General features: G+C 35.3%; 1 protein-coding gene across 2 annotated transcripts in view; it reads right to left on the reverse strand.

The window, feature by feature from the left end:
- Positions 1 to 14553, reverse strand: part of LOC128992082 (uncharacterized) — a 78040-nt gene extending 63487 nt beyond the window's left edge. For both annotated transcript variants that reach the window (XM_054415488.1, XM_054415486.1), the window contains exons 1-2: positions 14447 to 14553; positions 11970 to 12060 (exon numbers count right to left, since the gene is read on the reverse strand). The gene's annotated coding sequence lies outside the window, so the exon portion shown is untranslated. The remainder of the gene's footprint in view (positions 1 to 11969; positions 12061 to 14446) is intronic.
- Positions 14554 to 16292: the final 1739 nt, after the last annotated feature.

Genomic DNA, 16292 nt, shown 5'->3' on the forward strand with positions numbered 1-16292 from the left:
ACATCACTTCGAAAATCACATTTTGGGTTCAGAAGGACCAAAACTGATATTTCAACCAAAACTCAAACGCGAAATGTTCTAGTCATCGTATAATATACATCAATGGCTATAGTTCAGTCACACATTTTAATGGGGTTTACCAATATACAGGGTGTCCCGGGACTCTAACAATATGTTTGGGCATTGTTCCTGGGTAAGAAACATATCTACACATAGTATTTAAATTTTCCTGAAGCCCTTAGTTACTACCACAGCCGCCATCTTGTTTTTCGCATATTAATTTTTTTTCTAAAAAATTGTTAAACATACGAAATTAAAACTTTGCACAAACATGTATGACAACTAGACAAAACTACAAAAAAATTATGACAATTTTCCAAATTCATCAAACAAAATTCATTTACAATTTTGTTTCTTAAACACCTCAAAACCCGTTGATTTTACAAATATTTTACAATAATCACTTTTTCAAGGCAATTCAATTACAAATCAACTACAAAATGCCCTAAAATATTGCTAGAGTTCCGGGACACCCTGGATATAAAACTTTCTGAATGATGGGATTGAACATCTCGTTAATCCAAAGAACAAACAAGTTCAAGTTCATCTCTGAGAAGTTTTAATAGACGTCAGAGGCATGTGGGAACTGCATAATGATGACAAACAGGGAATTAACCATGTTAAAGCTGTCGTAAATCAACAGCTACTAACACTGACACCCGTCAACACTTAGTTGTTGTCATACAAGACGACGATAACAGCAATGACCGTGTGTTGTGTTTACAACGCTGTAAGTGTGTGTGTGAATATGTTAGTACGTAGTAGGATGTCAAAGTGTGTATTCAATGTTTATTGTAAAGCCTTATGTCTCCTTTAAAATAAAAAGGTATCAGCAAGCTGACATATATTTTCTCCCCCAAAGCCTTATGGATAAGCGATAAGAGTAACTATGATATTTTATGAGGGAATTCCAGGGTAATTCTCAAAGGTGCAATAATTTTGAACCAAATTTTTACAGCATTGCGGGTTGTAAAATTTGTTGGGAGTTGACTAAATATTAATCAAACCTTTTGAACTGTTTTATGGGCAAATCACCATTAACAATCTAAATTTCCAAAGAATGATTTTAAAATGTCTGGGGATGCCAAGGATTAGTGTGCATACCGAATTTCATCAATAGGACCACATTTGTGGTCTGTCCTGTACGTATCCACACACATACAGAATACACAAACAGTTTCGAAACCCACATTTTTGGTTCAGAAGGGACCGAACACGACATTTCCACCCAAAACTCATACCGCGAAAATGTTGACGAAAACAATCCTACTAATCCTACTAATATCCTACTAATATTATAAATGAGAAAGTTTAGATGTATGGATGTATGGATGTATGGATGTATGTTTGTGACAAGTGAACGCGAAAAATACTGGTTGGATTGGGCTGAAATTTGGCATGATTATAGCTCACATTCCCGATTAACATATAGGCATATTCTTATTCCAAAAATCCTTTCGGGCTCCGCCCCAGTGGCTCTGGAGTTTCCCATGTTAACCTTATGAGAAATGGAATTATTGAATCTTAACAGCTGTTTCAATTAAACAAGTTGGTTCTGTTCTATGATGTTCAATAGCATTAAAGTTACAAGGATTACCAACAGGGTGCAGCACTATTATGTCTTTTACATTTATGACAACAGCTAATTTGCAACCAAAAGGTGAGTGAGCGTAGCGAACGAACTTCAACCTGGGGGCGAGTTAGCGTAGCGAACGAGCTAACCTGAAGGCAAGTGAGCGCAGCGAACGAGCTCCAAAATAAAGGTGAGTGAGCGTAGCGAACGAGCTCCAACCTAAAGGTGAGTGAGCGTAGCGAACGAGCTCCAAACTAAAGGTGAGTAAGCGTAGCGAACAAACTTCAACCGGGACGTGATTGAGCCATGCGAACGAGATAATCTTGAAAATTAAGAAGTTAAACGGGGCAAAGCCCGCGGGTTGCAGCTAGTACTTTATATAGGCTATACTATGTACAATGGGAAAACAGTAATGTATATCAAAAGTAGAACTTTACTTATATTGGGGGGTCGCCGGATTTCTACCCCCGGATATTTACCCCCATGAAAAAACGCCTACGTCACTTTGACGTCACATGTATGGGGGTAAATTTCCGGCCGCGAACTTTTAGGATGGATAAATTATTGTATATTCAATCAACTCGCATTTCACGGTTTACTTAACAGTTGTAATTAATCAAAATGCTAATAAACCTGACACCGGAACTTTACCCCCGGAAATCTACCCCCAGACATCCACCCCCGGACATCTACCCCCAGACATTTACCCCCAGACATCTACCCCCGGAAATCTACCCCCAGACATCTACCCCCGGACATCTACCCCCGGACATCTACCCCCGGACATTTACCCCCAGACATCTACCCCCGGATATCTACCCCCGGAAATCTACCCCCAGAAATGTACCCCCAGTGGTCAAATCATAAATGTCCGACCCCGGAATTATTTATTTGCGACCCCCAGAAATCTACCCCCCGTGCTACACTACGTATCGGTCAATATTCATTGTTGTAGTTGATTTTAGTAATTGGTTTATAAAAATAATCAATGGCTCTTCGTTTAATAATTACTCTCTGATATCTAGTATTAAGCATGTGATATGTCGTTGTCTTGTTTAATGTCATCTATCTTCCCAATTCATTAAGCTGTAACTGATTTAGGTGTAATTTTTAAGCTTAAGATTCAGTGCAACGCAAATGGTAATTAAAATGATATGTTGATAAAGGGCTTCAAAAGTTTAACCCATAAGCATTTGATTTATTTTCAGACAGTGATTTAAATTGTTAACCAATTTTCACATACATTCATAGCTAACGGCACATGCACGAGCGCAGATCGTGAAATTTAAAACATATCACTGAAGGAGGTTATTTTCTGATTACTAGTGGTAAAAATGCAATTATATGTTGATAAAAAGCCTGCCACAGGTAGATTAATGAATTAATAATTTTTTCACCATCAATTACCTCCTAGTAATAAGTAGTAATTACCTCCTATGTCGTAGACACTATCCGGAGTTTTACATTGGCTAAAAAGTCTAGTTGTTTACACATATAATTAATCGTAAAAAATAAAACATAAACATATTTTATGATTGGTTCTGGTTGTCAATGCTGGTTGTGAAATAACGGAGAATAATGTAAAAGCATAAAATTGGATATTTCGGGATAGGGAAGGTATTTTTACCTCATGGTTCTTTTGGTTTTACAAATTTATTTTAATGAAATTAGAGTTTAGTATGAACATTGCTTAAAATTATTTATTTTTGTCATTTTTACGATTCATACATTAAAGAAGCCAAAACAAGTCTTTATCTCAATTTCTGTCTTGTCTGTCAAGGCCCAGAAGGCATTTTACGTGGCCTTCTTCTCAAAAACTAGAGCATCGATCGTGATTCGATTTAAATAGCCTTTTTGGATTCGGTGGATTGACACGAGTAACTTAAGCCATTAAAATATGGCCTCACTACTTTTGAATTAAAATAAATTTGGTTCAAACCCCCAATTTTTGAATTTTTGTCAAGTTTAGTCTACTCCTAATGTTTACCAGTAATTAATGAAATACTAATAATTTGTTTGGAGAATACGACATCAATGAAATACCGAACAGCTGTGAAAGATGAAAAGCTGGATAAAGATGATTTTTTTCTAGCTGTCACTGGAAATTTGTTATTACATTTAGTTTACAAATACTGCAACCATTTCCGATCATGTTTTGTAATAAAATCCAAAACCAAGTAAGATTAAAAACGTTGTGACTCACGTAAATAAACGGATCAAATAAATCGTAAGTGCAATAATATGTATTTAGTGTACATGTTGCTCGAATTCGAGCAATTGCAAAGTATTAAAGGAGTTATTTCAAAATGAATAACAATGAATATTTACAATGAGTTTAAATGAGTCAACTCAAAGATTACCGGTGTGTAACTAAAACCATGTTTATCTTCGTTATTGATAAACCTAAAGCATTCATCCGGCTGGTTTTCTCCTTCTCAAAATGCCTCGCTGTACAGGCAACACAGGTTATTGATAGAGGGCCAATTGAGAACGAAAAGTCGTTTTGGGGTAGTATTCCATCTCTTGTTTACAGATGCAGACGATCTATTCTGGTTTTCAACCTGACTTAAAAATGGAACTGATTAGTAATCTGCTCACATTTCACCTTTAAAACTGTTATTGTATAGTGTGAAAGTTGGTCAACCATTGGAAGCACCTTCTAGGAATAAATCAAAGGCTTAGGGGTCAACCTTTTGAAGCCCTAATCGAAATATCCTTTTTAATTGCCATTTTGCTCTGCGCAAGATCTTAAGCTTTAAAATGACACCTCAATCGTAACAATCGGCGAAGAAGGTCGGGTGAAAAGAGGACTGTTACAGCTTACTGAATTAGGAAGATAGATAATGTTAAACAAGACAATGACATATCATATCGCATGCTTAATACTGGATATTACAAGACAATGCTTAACCGAAGAGCCGTTGATTTCCGGGGGTAGATGTCCGGGGGTAGATGTCCGGGGGTAGATGTCCGGGGGTAGATGTCTGGGGGTAGATGTCCGGGGGTAGATATCTGGGGGTAGATTTCCGGGGGTAGATATCCGGGGGTAGATGTCCGGGGGTAGATATCCGGGGGTAAATGTCTGGGGGTAGATATCCGGGGGTAGATTTCCGTGCTATGGCAAATCACTTTATAATCAAACAATTACATGTTGATTATTTAATAATATATTGGGGGTAAATTTCCAGTCGAGGGCTGTTTCTCGACCATGTATAGGCCCCGCCCCTCGTGACGTCAAAATGACGTAGGCGTTTTTTCATGGGGGTAAATATATCCGCTACCCCATATTGGGAAACTCCTACTAATGCGATGGAATTTGTTATAACCCCCTTTTAACTCTATGAACGCAAAACAAAACAAATTTTCTAAAACTAGAACTGTCTCAAGATCTTTTCTGTCTCCAAACCCATCCAGGAACTTTCGTAGAGTGTATAGGCGGTGAGATCATCGCTAGGTGAGTGGACCGCGACGACCGTATACGGCGGGGGAACCAAGGGGAACGGGGGATCTGGTGACGTCACAGGGGGAAAGTACCGCCAAATGTCAAGGTTAGAACCTGACCATAGCCATCGAACCAAAGGTTCAGCGTCTTCACTAGTGACACTTTCAGATTTTGAGGTTATTTTGATTTCGGCAGTCAAATATTTAGCACACCAGTTTTGCAGACTTTTCACTAGAACCTTTGACAAAATAATCAAAGCTAGTGTCTTCGTGAAATTCATGAAAACAACGATATTTTTAGCTTAGTTTTAAGATGGAAAGAAACACTGAATGCACCACGAGCAAAAATAAAAGTCAGCAAAGTTTTGTTGAAGACAACAATCGACGCATGACGACGCCGTTCACAGCTCACTCTTTCTGTTAAACAATTTTTGTACCGATACAAATATATTTATACCCTCTAAGGTTTGGATAGTTTCTGTCAACCCAATATCCGTCGGAATTTACAAGGTATTTTGTTTCTGTACCGCCGTAGTCGTAGTCGTCACCACAGCACAGATATTAGAACATTAACGGTGTGGTACAAAAACATTAACAAATTATGTCACTGGCCCGTAAGCATGTTAGTACTATTACTGAAATGGAACTGTCAAACGTCCAAAAGATTCGGGACAGTGACGTCATTTTTTATGTTCATTACCCATACAGTTTGTCCTAAATAGTGGCTGTTACCTCACGTAACTAAAACACGTCCCTGTTCCTAATGGTTAGAGGTTAAATAACAAATGGTAGAGATTTTGTTAAAGATATTCCTCTTAAAATTAATTCATTTAGTCTACACGTTTTCAAAGTCGTATTCAAATTTGAAATATACGTGATGCGTTTAAATACAACCATTGACTATTAGATACTGAAGACTACTGAGATCAATAGTCAAAGATAAAAATGAAATGAAAAACGTGTATTTATCCCAAGAATTTCGAACTAAACACAGAGTAGTTATACAACATTGCACTACAACATTTATAAGTTTAAATTTGCCGTACTACATGGGTAGGTGCCTGTGCGTAGTTCAACAACCTTCAGTAATAGTTGGTGAGAGTAACGAAAACATAGTTACATAATATCAAAAAATCATTCAATAAATATTTCATTGAAAACGTCATAATAAATAATTGACGAAATGTCAAAAGATCCAATGTCAATGCTAGAATAACGTCTGTTCAGATACTGTATTGCCGAACTAAAAACGTCTCCTTCAAAAGTTTCAACGCAATATGACGTCATATCTGTAGCGCGGGAAGTTTGACTGTATGCAGGCGCTACTATCAGATGAAAACAAATCTTGCTTTATTCATTACACAAAGGATATTTGTGTTTAACACTATTTGTGCTGTCGACATGTTTGAACATAAAAGTTGCATTTATTTCAATGTTAAGCAATTGCGGGAATTCCCGTCATCAGCACCCAACGTGTTAAAAGAGTCAAATAACATAAAAAAAGAATGTTTAAAATAAATAGCATACGATTTAATGCGTTGTGACTCTTGTGTCAATGTGTCTACCTACAGTTTTTTGCCATTTTAATCTTTTTGTACATATAAGCAACAAATTATAAACATTGCCTTAAATAAATCACTAAATAATCCAAAGAGTTCAAAGATTAAGTTAATGTAATTGCTTCAGGATAATGTCATATTTCAATCCCAGGTCTGAGGGCCTGGTTTGGTCCATTTCGACTACAAGTAGTACAATAAAAATATGTTTTGACCCCAAAAAAATTAGCACAACCGGGAAATTTGGTACAGATGTTGGGTAAACCTTCCTTTTGAACATACTAAAAGTCCCCTAAAATTGAAGCTGTGCTACGGCCGCCATATTGGAAAATGGCGGCAAATTTCTGTATTTTTCGCTATAGTGACTTTATTATTAGAGATACAGGAAAAAGCTAAATTTACAAAATGTAGTCCATTTAAAAATACTCATTTTTTGTATTTATCATCTTTCTCTAAACCCAACGGTTTTTTAGATATTTGTGATTAAGTATATTTAGTTTTTTTCTATTTATCAAAAATGGGGGAAACACATGGAAATTGTCGGTTACTTTCAAGGTTTAGGATAATTCATCCCATTTAGTTAAATAGTGTGATACTATAAAGTCTTAAAATTTAACTTTATCTTATGAGTAAAACAACTCCACTACAGCAAACCTGCAGACTCAGCAAATGTCTATTTGATTGGATGTTTTATTAAATGTATATAAATAAAATTAGGTTCAACTGGTACATAGGTTTGCTGCTACATGTAGTTTGTTATAGTGTGTTTTTTAGTAAAATATCAATAACTTAGTATCAAATAACTAATTTTTCATCATAATGCATCTATAAACAAGCAAACTACAACAGTTAACTTATTCATAAGAATAGCATGGGAGTTTTAAATTTACAATTTACAAATTTTGGTTGTTTTTAATAAAAAGGTGAAAATTCTTTGTCACGATTCGAATATTAACCTAAGGGGTTTTCTAAAGGAGATGGAGCAAAAGTAATATCAATTCGTACCAAGTATCAGAAATATTGAATGCAGTGAGGTAATCAACCATATTTTGTAAAGTACGCAATAGTCATATTAATATTTTATACCGTACTCATTGTTACCCATTTAATAAATTAACATTTTAATATTTTGATGGCACTACCAGCTAGTATCACTCCGATGTCAACTAAGTGGGATGAATAATTGTCGTAAACCTTGAAAGTAACCGTCGATGTGGGTTTCAATTGGTGAAAATGGGTTTCACCTATTTTTGATAAATAAAACTAACTATACTTAGTTTTCAAACAATGCTATACTATACTTAATTCGTTACTAACATGAACTAGACACGAAAAACAACCTTCCAAAATTTTTATATGGCTAGGGATGTAGGTCTAGTTAGTTAATGTGGTGGTGCCATCAAAGTATTAAAATGTTAATTATTAAATGGGTAAAAAATGAGGATAAAATATTAATACGACTATTTCGTACTTTACAAAATATGGTTAATTACCTCACTGCATACAATATTTCCGGTACTTGGTACAAACTAATATTACTTAAATAACTTTCTCCATCTCCTTTTGAAAACCACTTCAGTTAATAATCCAATCGTAACAAATAATCACAACCTTTTTATTAAACATACTAAAAATTTGTATATTCAAATTTGTAAATTGTAAATTTAAAACTCCCATGCTATTCTTATGAATAAGTTAACTGTTGTAGTTTGCTTGTTCTTATATTTATTATGATCAAACTTGGAAAATTAGTTATTTTATACTAAGTATTTGGTATTTTACTAAAAAAAAAAACACACCTTTTAGGTACCTGTTGAACCTTATTTTATTTATATACATTTAATAAAACATCCAATCAAATAGACATTTGCTGAGTCTGCAGGTTTGCTGTAGTGGAGTTGTTTTACTCATAAGATAAAGTTAAATTTTAAGACTTTATAGTATCACACTATTTAACTAAATGGGATGAATTATCCTAAACCTTGAAAGTAACCGACAATTTCCATGTGTTTTCCCCATTTTTGATAAATAGAAAAAAACTAAATATACTTAATCACAAATATCTAAAAAACCGTTGGGTTTAGAGAAAGATGATAAATACAAAAAATGTGTATTTTTAGATGGGCTACATTTTGTACATGTAGTTTTTTTCTGTATCTCTAATAATAAAGTCACTATAGCGAAAAATACAGAAATTTGCCGCCATTTTCCAATATGGCGGCCGTAGCACAGCTTCAATTTTAGGGGACTTTTAGTATGTTCAAAAGGAAGGTTTACCCAACATCTGTACCAAATTCCCCGGTTGTGCTAATTTTTTTTAGGTTTATGGAATTTTTCTCTTATTTTTACTGCACTAAAGGTGGACTAATTGCAGTTTAAGTCCAACTAATCATACTGTTTTAGCAAATTTGTAACCCATCTATGATACTTTTCAATGAAATGGCGACCATACAAAGTAGGTTTTATGCCAAGTATGAATGGAGATGAGTGTAGAATGAGTGGCGCGATCTTGTAGTCTTGTTAGTGACTAAGACCGACTTATTCCTTAGACACAGCTGTTAATTAACAGCCCATCTAATATAGGAACGATTTTATAACACGGATGCAGGTTATGTAAAAGTCCGTAGTTCAAAAAATGTTTTTAGAGCAAATCTTATGAGGCAAAGTATTCAAATTTTTAGAAAATGCAGTATAAAATTGTTTTTTTAATATGCTTCCCTTATAAAATTGTTTAATGTAAAACAAAACGCTTATTTTTTACTCCTCTGTCCCGAATTTAAACAAATTTTATGCAATAGAAAACAGAGAGTACCAAATTTCTCTACTGATATTTTGAGCAATCATGAAACGTAGAATTGTAATTCAAGACATCAGCCATTTATTTGCAAGCCTCAGCAGCCTAATCAGCGTTTGCTCACTACGCAGTAATGACCGACAGAGTGCACTTAGTAGTTTCTAACAAGCACCATTGAGGTAAGTAAGTGAGATGATAAAAATTGTAAATTATAAAAAGAAGTAAAAACATTCATGGAGTTTGACTCATGGTTAGCTGATTTTATTATGGTTTAAGACAACAACATCTTAGTCGTACATTGATTTTATCACAATCTTCAAAATTGTTTTAAGATTATTAACGATGTCTGTTAAAAAGCAAAGTTTTTCATGCATTTTTCAGCTAAGTTTTTAGCCACATAAGACATCAAATGTATCAATGATTAACTCCAATAAATTTGGCAATATCTCAAAAATTGTTTTTTAAATGCACTCTTTTTGGTTTGAACAAATACAGGTTATTTTGTTATTTTGTTATACACTTTTTATAAGTTAAAAATTAGTAGCAATAAATTATAGGTCCTACCCCTTATAAAAAAATATATTTAACTTGATGTAGCCTAAATTGCACAGTAATGAAGATATTATATAACAACTAGCTGACCCGGCGAACTTCGTATCGCCTAAGTTATAGGTTTCCCCTAAGACAGACCGATGGAAAGAAAGTACCGTTACGTTTAATTTTCAAGATGATCTCATTCGCATCGCTCAATCACGTCCTGGTTAAAGTTCGTTCGCTACGCTCACTCACCTTTGGGTTGGAGCTCGTTCGCTACGCTCACTCACCTTTAGGTTGGAGCTCGTTCACTGCACTCACTTGCCTTCAGGTTAGCTCGTTCGCTACGCTCACTCGCCTCCAGGTTGAAGTTCGTTTGCTACGCTCACTCACCTTTTGGTTGCAAATTAGCTGTTGTCATAAATGTAAAAGAAATAATAGCGCTGCACCCTGTTGGTAATCCTTGTAACTTTAATGCTATTGAACATCATAGAACAGAACCAACTTGTTTAATTGAAACAGCTGTTAAGATTCATTAATTCCATTTCTCATAAGGTTAACATGGGAAACTCCAGAGCCACTGGGGCGGAGCCCTTTTAAGAATTTCGAAACGGGAAATAGTTTACGTCTGATTCGCATACCTACAGAATTTACACACCAAATTTCATAACGATCGGTGAAGTCGTTCCGGAGGAGTTTGCAAACAAACACTGTGACACGAGAATTTTATATATAAGATATCTTCATTGCCAAAAACAACTTAACATATTGCATGGCATCCTTCACAAATATTTGCACACAAAATACATTTCATGACATAAATAGCTTATGATATGAAATATCAACGAAAAAATTACATAACATCAATAAAAAAATGGTACCGGTACCTATTTAATGGAACCAGAAACCCAGAACAGTTGAATATCATCCATTCATTTGCATTAAGAAACTCACCCACATTGTACAATTTGTGACGTTGGTAACCAAAAATCGTTTGAGAAGCGAATCGAGTATATTCTCCCTATTCTCTAATAAGTTTAGGGAGTTTATTTAGTAGGTAATTAATTGTCATAGTGATTCACTGATTGCCAGTAGGCCTACATAAAAGTCTTTGATACTTTTGGTAAACCAAGGTTATTTACCAAGTAAATCTTATAGGGTTTACAAACAATTAATTGATCAACCGGACAAAAAAAAACCAAGAAAACAAACAAACATATACATTTGCTTTGCTACTAGCCTAGTTTGTGGTTAGCGTTTGTGTACATTCTCTATACCTCGTTGAAAAATGCCACAGGTGTAGACAATGCCTGAACATTTTTTTATAAAGGAAGATTAGCTGTTTTACCGCTGAGTTTAACACCAGAGTAGGCATACATACTTAATATACTAGCCTACGTTGCTTTTTACCAAGCATAACTGACATTGAGCATTCAATTTACCCCTATGTAACTTATGTTTTGACAAATCCGGATGAAGCAGTTTAAGGCTTCGGCCCACTGATTGAAGATTCCTCTATGTAACAAATGTGAAGTGAATTCTACCCGTCATTGACATTACAATCTTTTTAACAAAATCTACAGATCTACCATTGTTACATGTAGTATAGACCACAGCCACTCTCCTCTCTTTTCAACCGATAGAAAAGCATAAATTTAAAATGACCAATCTGTCCGGCAAAAACTAAGCTTGGTACTTAATTATATCGACCACACTGATAAATCAACTTCTAAATAAGATTTTAATTAGTTCAAATAACGAAATCTTCCGTAAAACATAGTTACTTTTAGGTTAGGTTAGGTTATAAATGTTAGGTGTGTTCCAGTATAATACATAGGTAAAGTACTGTAGGCCTACCCTAAGCTTGACTAACCTTATCAAACTACTGTGTAACTAAATCAAGAGCACAATGAGAAGTGACCAAGCCTTCCTAATTCGTTCCGCACATTCGTTTTCCTTACTTAGGCCTATAAGTTGAGAGCCAATGTAAAAATGCAATATTGAAACTCACTGTGTATTGGGTCCATGAACCTTTATGGACATATCCAAGATCAGCTGGCGTAGTTGACAAAATGCCAACCTCCAACGTCGGGAAGCCACTTCTGAAACAGGGACGATCGGTGAAATGGACGCTTTAGGAATATTTATTAGACCTAATGAAAATTAATGTTTAAATATTTTTAGGTAGGCCTAGTCAAGAATTATGTCTATGGATAGGATAACATTATACAAAAATAATCCCAACACATTGTAGACTAGTTGGAATGCTTCAATAATTCAAACTGCCCCAATTTTTTTGTGGTTTCAATCAAGTTTTTACAAGCAGTACTTAAAGCTAGTTAATTACCGGTAGGCCTAATTTTTTCTTAGGCCGCTATTAGCTGTAAGTTGCCCAGCAAGTCGCTCACTGCTAATGGCGGCCTTTAAAAATTTACCTAACTTACCTAAATAGACCAAAGTTCATAAGCCTTCTTTCACACCAGTGCGGTGCGGGACCGTCCCGCACCGGACGAAGCTGTTTAGACTAATGAATCATATGGGAGCTTTCACACCAGTGCGGGTTGACCCGGACAGACCTAAACCTCCGTCCGGGTTGAAAAATCACCCGCACGAACCTAAACTTCCAATGCGGGTCGAATACGCAAGAATAGTTTTTAGATCATGGGTTCTTATGTACGCTTTCACACTTGCGCGGGACGGGCTGGTTTTGCCCGCACATAAATCAGTAGTTTTGACTGTCTATGCATATCAGTGGTTGAGTGTGGTTGATTTTGTTGTACTCTTGTTAATAGGCAAGTTTGCTGTTCTTGGTATTGAGGTTGAAATTTATATAGAGATTATTAGTTTGGTCAAGCTTTATATTTTGGTTTAGTTTGAAGGTCAGCGTGTACGATGAGACCTCAACTGCAGCAAACCATCTTTCATTTGCATGTTTAAATTTTTATTAAACATGTCTGATTTATTTAATATAAAAACATTTAGCTTAACGACCCCTTACATGTTCTTCTAAATATATGGAAGGAAATGAATTGTTGTTTAAGCTAAAACCACCTACAAATATGTGCATAAAAATATCAACCATGTATCAACCATATATCAACTACAGAATTACTTTATTTCCTATAGTGCACTTAAATAAAAAAATGGTCCCAGATGTTATAGTATATTTCATAACAATAGTAGAAAGTGAGTCATTACATATTTGAGATCATGTTTGAAGTGCGAGATTCATCCCACAGCTGTCACCATAACTTTTAAAAACACAAGGAATTGACATTTTTACACACACGGCATCAATCCAATTAGGTTATTTAGCAAGGGGGCACTGTATTTTATTTTCGGATCCAACAAGTAGCATAACCACCTTACTTTTATTTATTTGAATGAAATGCATCCAAAAATCACAAAGTTTCAGCCTGGAAATGCCCGGATCCGGGCAGCTAGTGTGAAAGGGCCTTGCGGGTCGCCCCGCATCGACGGTGCGGGACGGTGCCGCACCGCGCTAGTGTGAAAGAAGGCTAAGGTACAGAATAGGACCAGTGGACCATTTCTTTATTTCAGGGCCCTCCGAAGCAATAAAAAAACACCTGATTATTTAAATTTTTTACATTATCTGATTTTTATATATAGACTTTCATAAAGTCTTGTCTACTAAAATCATTCTACTCTTGGATTAAACGGTCTTGGGTTTGGGGGGGGGGGGGGGCATCATCTATTTGAATCAGTTTGCTAACAAGTCCATATAAGTTAACATGGAACATGGGATAGGTTAGGTTTTGTCAATCTTCGTTTACACATTAATTGGGAAACAATATAGAATATGATTAAGTTATCACAAAGAGAATATGAATATCAAACACAGAGAAGTCACAGATTAATACAATTGAAAATTACTGATAGGTTCAGGATCGATATTTTTTGTCAATAACTTAGTCTACATTTGAGTTGAATATAGGAGTTTCAACGAGTGTATTTTCAAGAATCCTCCAGATTATAAGATTGAAATGACTCATCATAAGTTATTGCTTCTGGTCCAATACATCCTTTGTTCGGTAGGTGTATGGCTCTGGGGAGTGGGATTTTTTGCTTGGATACCAAGTACTTGTGCTTTTCTGTTACTTTCCTCATTATCTAATAAATTATTACCGTACCTAAGTCCATTTAAAATTTAGAGTCATAGCCTTGACTATCATATGATAGGCCTAGACCTAGGACCTTCAATCAACGCATCTGACACGTTAAAATAGGCCTTAATTTTCAGTTTAATTGATATTTGTATAAAAGTTGAGTTCATAGTTTATTAAAATGCATTGCGAAAACCAAACTAATCAACGACTAATACGGCATTTTATTTAAATTAACTTAATCTGTTCTGGTGATCCATGATAGAAACATACATGCTACTGGCTAGCCTAATCTTATTTAAATAATCAAGGACAGTAATCAATTAAAAGATGACAACTAGTTTGTCTAGAATATTATTCTTACCGTTTAAATCTATATTAACAGGGTTCAATAAATAACTGAAGAAACTAAACGAAACAATACTAACTACGAGCAAACACAATCAGAATTATTATTGCAGACGACAAACAACAGCAACAGCAAATTAAATAAAAATTATCAGTTTTTAACTCAAAGACCATCAGCTGTCATTTCTCTCAGCCTTTTATATTAAAGATATGGGTTTTCTAGTCGTACTATATACAAGTAATATTGTGTTAATTATGTTTAACTCATATAATAATGTAAATGAATGGTTTAAATTCTGTATTATGGGGATTTTGAAATTCTTTAATCCAGTGGTGGTAGCATAGATAAAACATACTTGTGGTAGGTTCTGTTCTGAAAATCTAGTGATCAGTGGTAATTTCTATGTACATCTTGATTCTTCATCGTCCATCCAGAGAGGAGGTCACTGTAATTAATGTACTGCGAAGCGAAACAAGCTATGTGTTCTACCGTTCTACGGTATGTTACTTTGAGACCCCAGGCTTCCCACACGACGTTCAGTAGAGATGCTATACTACCAACATCAACACCTGGGACTATGACGTGAATGTGACTGAATCGATGGTGGATGGTGGACACAAAACATCATGACTGTGCAGTAATTCTGAAGGTGAAGACGAACCAGGTAATTGACAATCGTCTTTCTGGTAGTTATTGTACATAGAAAACAATGCTGGTAGTTAAATTGAAGCAACCAATGAACTGAACGACTCACGTAGTGGCAGACGCCAGTCTCAGCCCATGGTGGAATTCCACCATGTGTAAACATAAACATTTTCTAAATACAGTTCATTACAAATTAGTGCGACTCGGTTTGACGGGACATCAGCTGTGTTGCCACTTATTTTGTCTTGCCACAGCCTTGTATTGTATTAGAGGAGGCTATGCAGAGAGTCAAAGCAAAACATTCTTAAAAATTCATTTAACCACAAAATGGCAATACCCCGTGGGTACATATTGCGAATCAAACAGTTTCGCTCACTCAGTATTCAGGCTGTGGAGGAGGAATGCGGGCACTTTTTCACATTTTACCATCGATCATGCGAAAAATAGCCATCACAGTTTAGACCAGACAAGGGACAGCATTATTGATATTTTCAAAACAAACCCATTGTTCGAGAGTGTTTAGAGAGTGAGCCCAATTCATACTAAAGCTTTACTGTGATTTAAAGAAAGACTAAGTTTAGTACCAAGGAATAAAATCACACCCCTTTTTGAGCTGATGTGTTAATATTACTACCGCTGAATGCTACTACATTAACCAGGGGTAGTAAATTCCTACTGTTCAACAATAAAACCAAAGAAGACTTATTTTTTTTTTATTTTTAACATTCTTGTCTATTTTATTTGCAACATAAGAAATGTAAGATAAATTAATGTGTTCGATTGCCAGGTTAAAATTTACATAATAATACATTGAAATTCCAGTAAAACTTAAGCGATTCAATTTTGAGGGTTGTGTTATGATATGAAGAAAATATACCACGTAATTTTTATGTCACATTCAATTACGTCAATAAAATTTAATTAACTGCAATAGTAAGATGATCCGTGGACCGTTGTCTACTTATGGGCCTTTTGGTGTCCTTGTTATCATCGACAACGTACTGTGTTTGACGATTACGCTAGCGCTACTAGCATGTATCACCCTAACTAAGGCGCGAAACAGTTCGTCTAGTCACCACTAGGTGTCACACTGTGTCACTGAGCCTAATTTTAGAGAGGTGTATTTATATTAACAAATAACTTTAAATTATCGGATACAAGAAATAAATTCAGCCTAAACTAAAATAAACTACCATTTTTAATGACAAGTTAATGG

This window comes from Macrosteles quadrilineatus, unplaced genomic scaffold, assembly GCF_028750875.1.
Source record: "Macrosteles quadrilineatus isolate MER2022 unplaced genomic scaffold, UCM_ALF_1.0 Scaffold_4__1_contigs__length_99947679, whole genome shotgun sequence".
NCBI classification, from domain to species: domain Eukaryota; kingdom Metazoa; phylum Arthropoda; class Insecta; order Hemiptera; family Cicadellidae; genus Macrosteles; species Macrosteles quadrilineatus.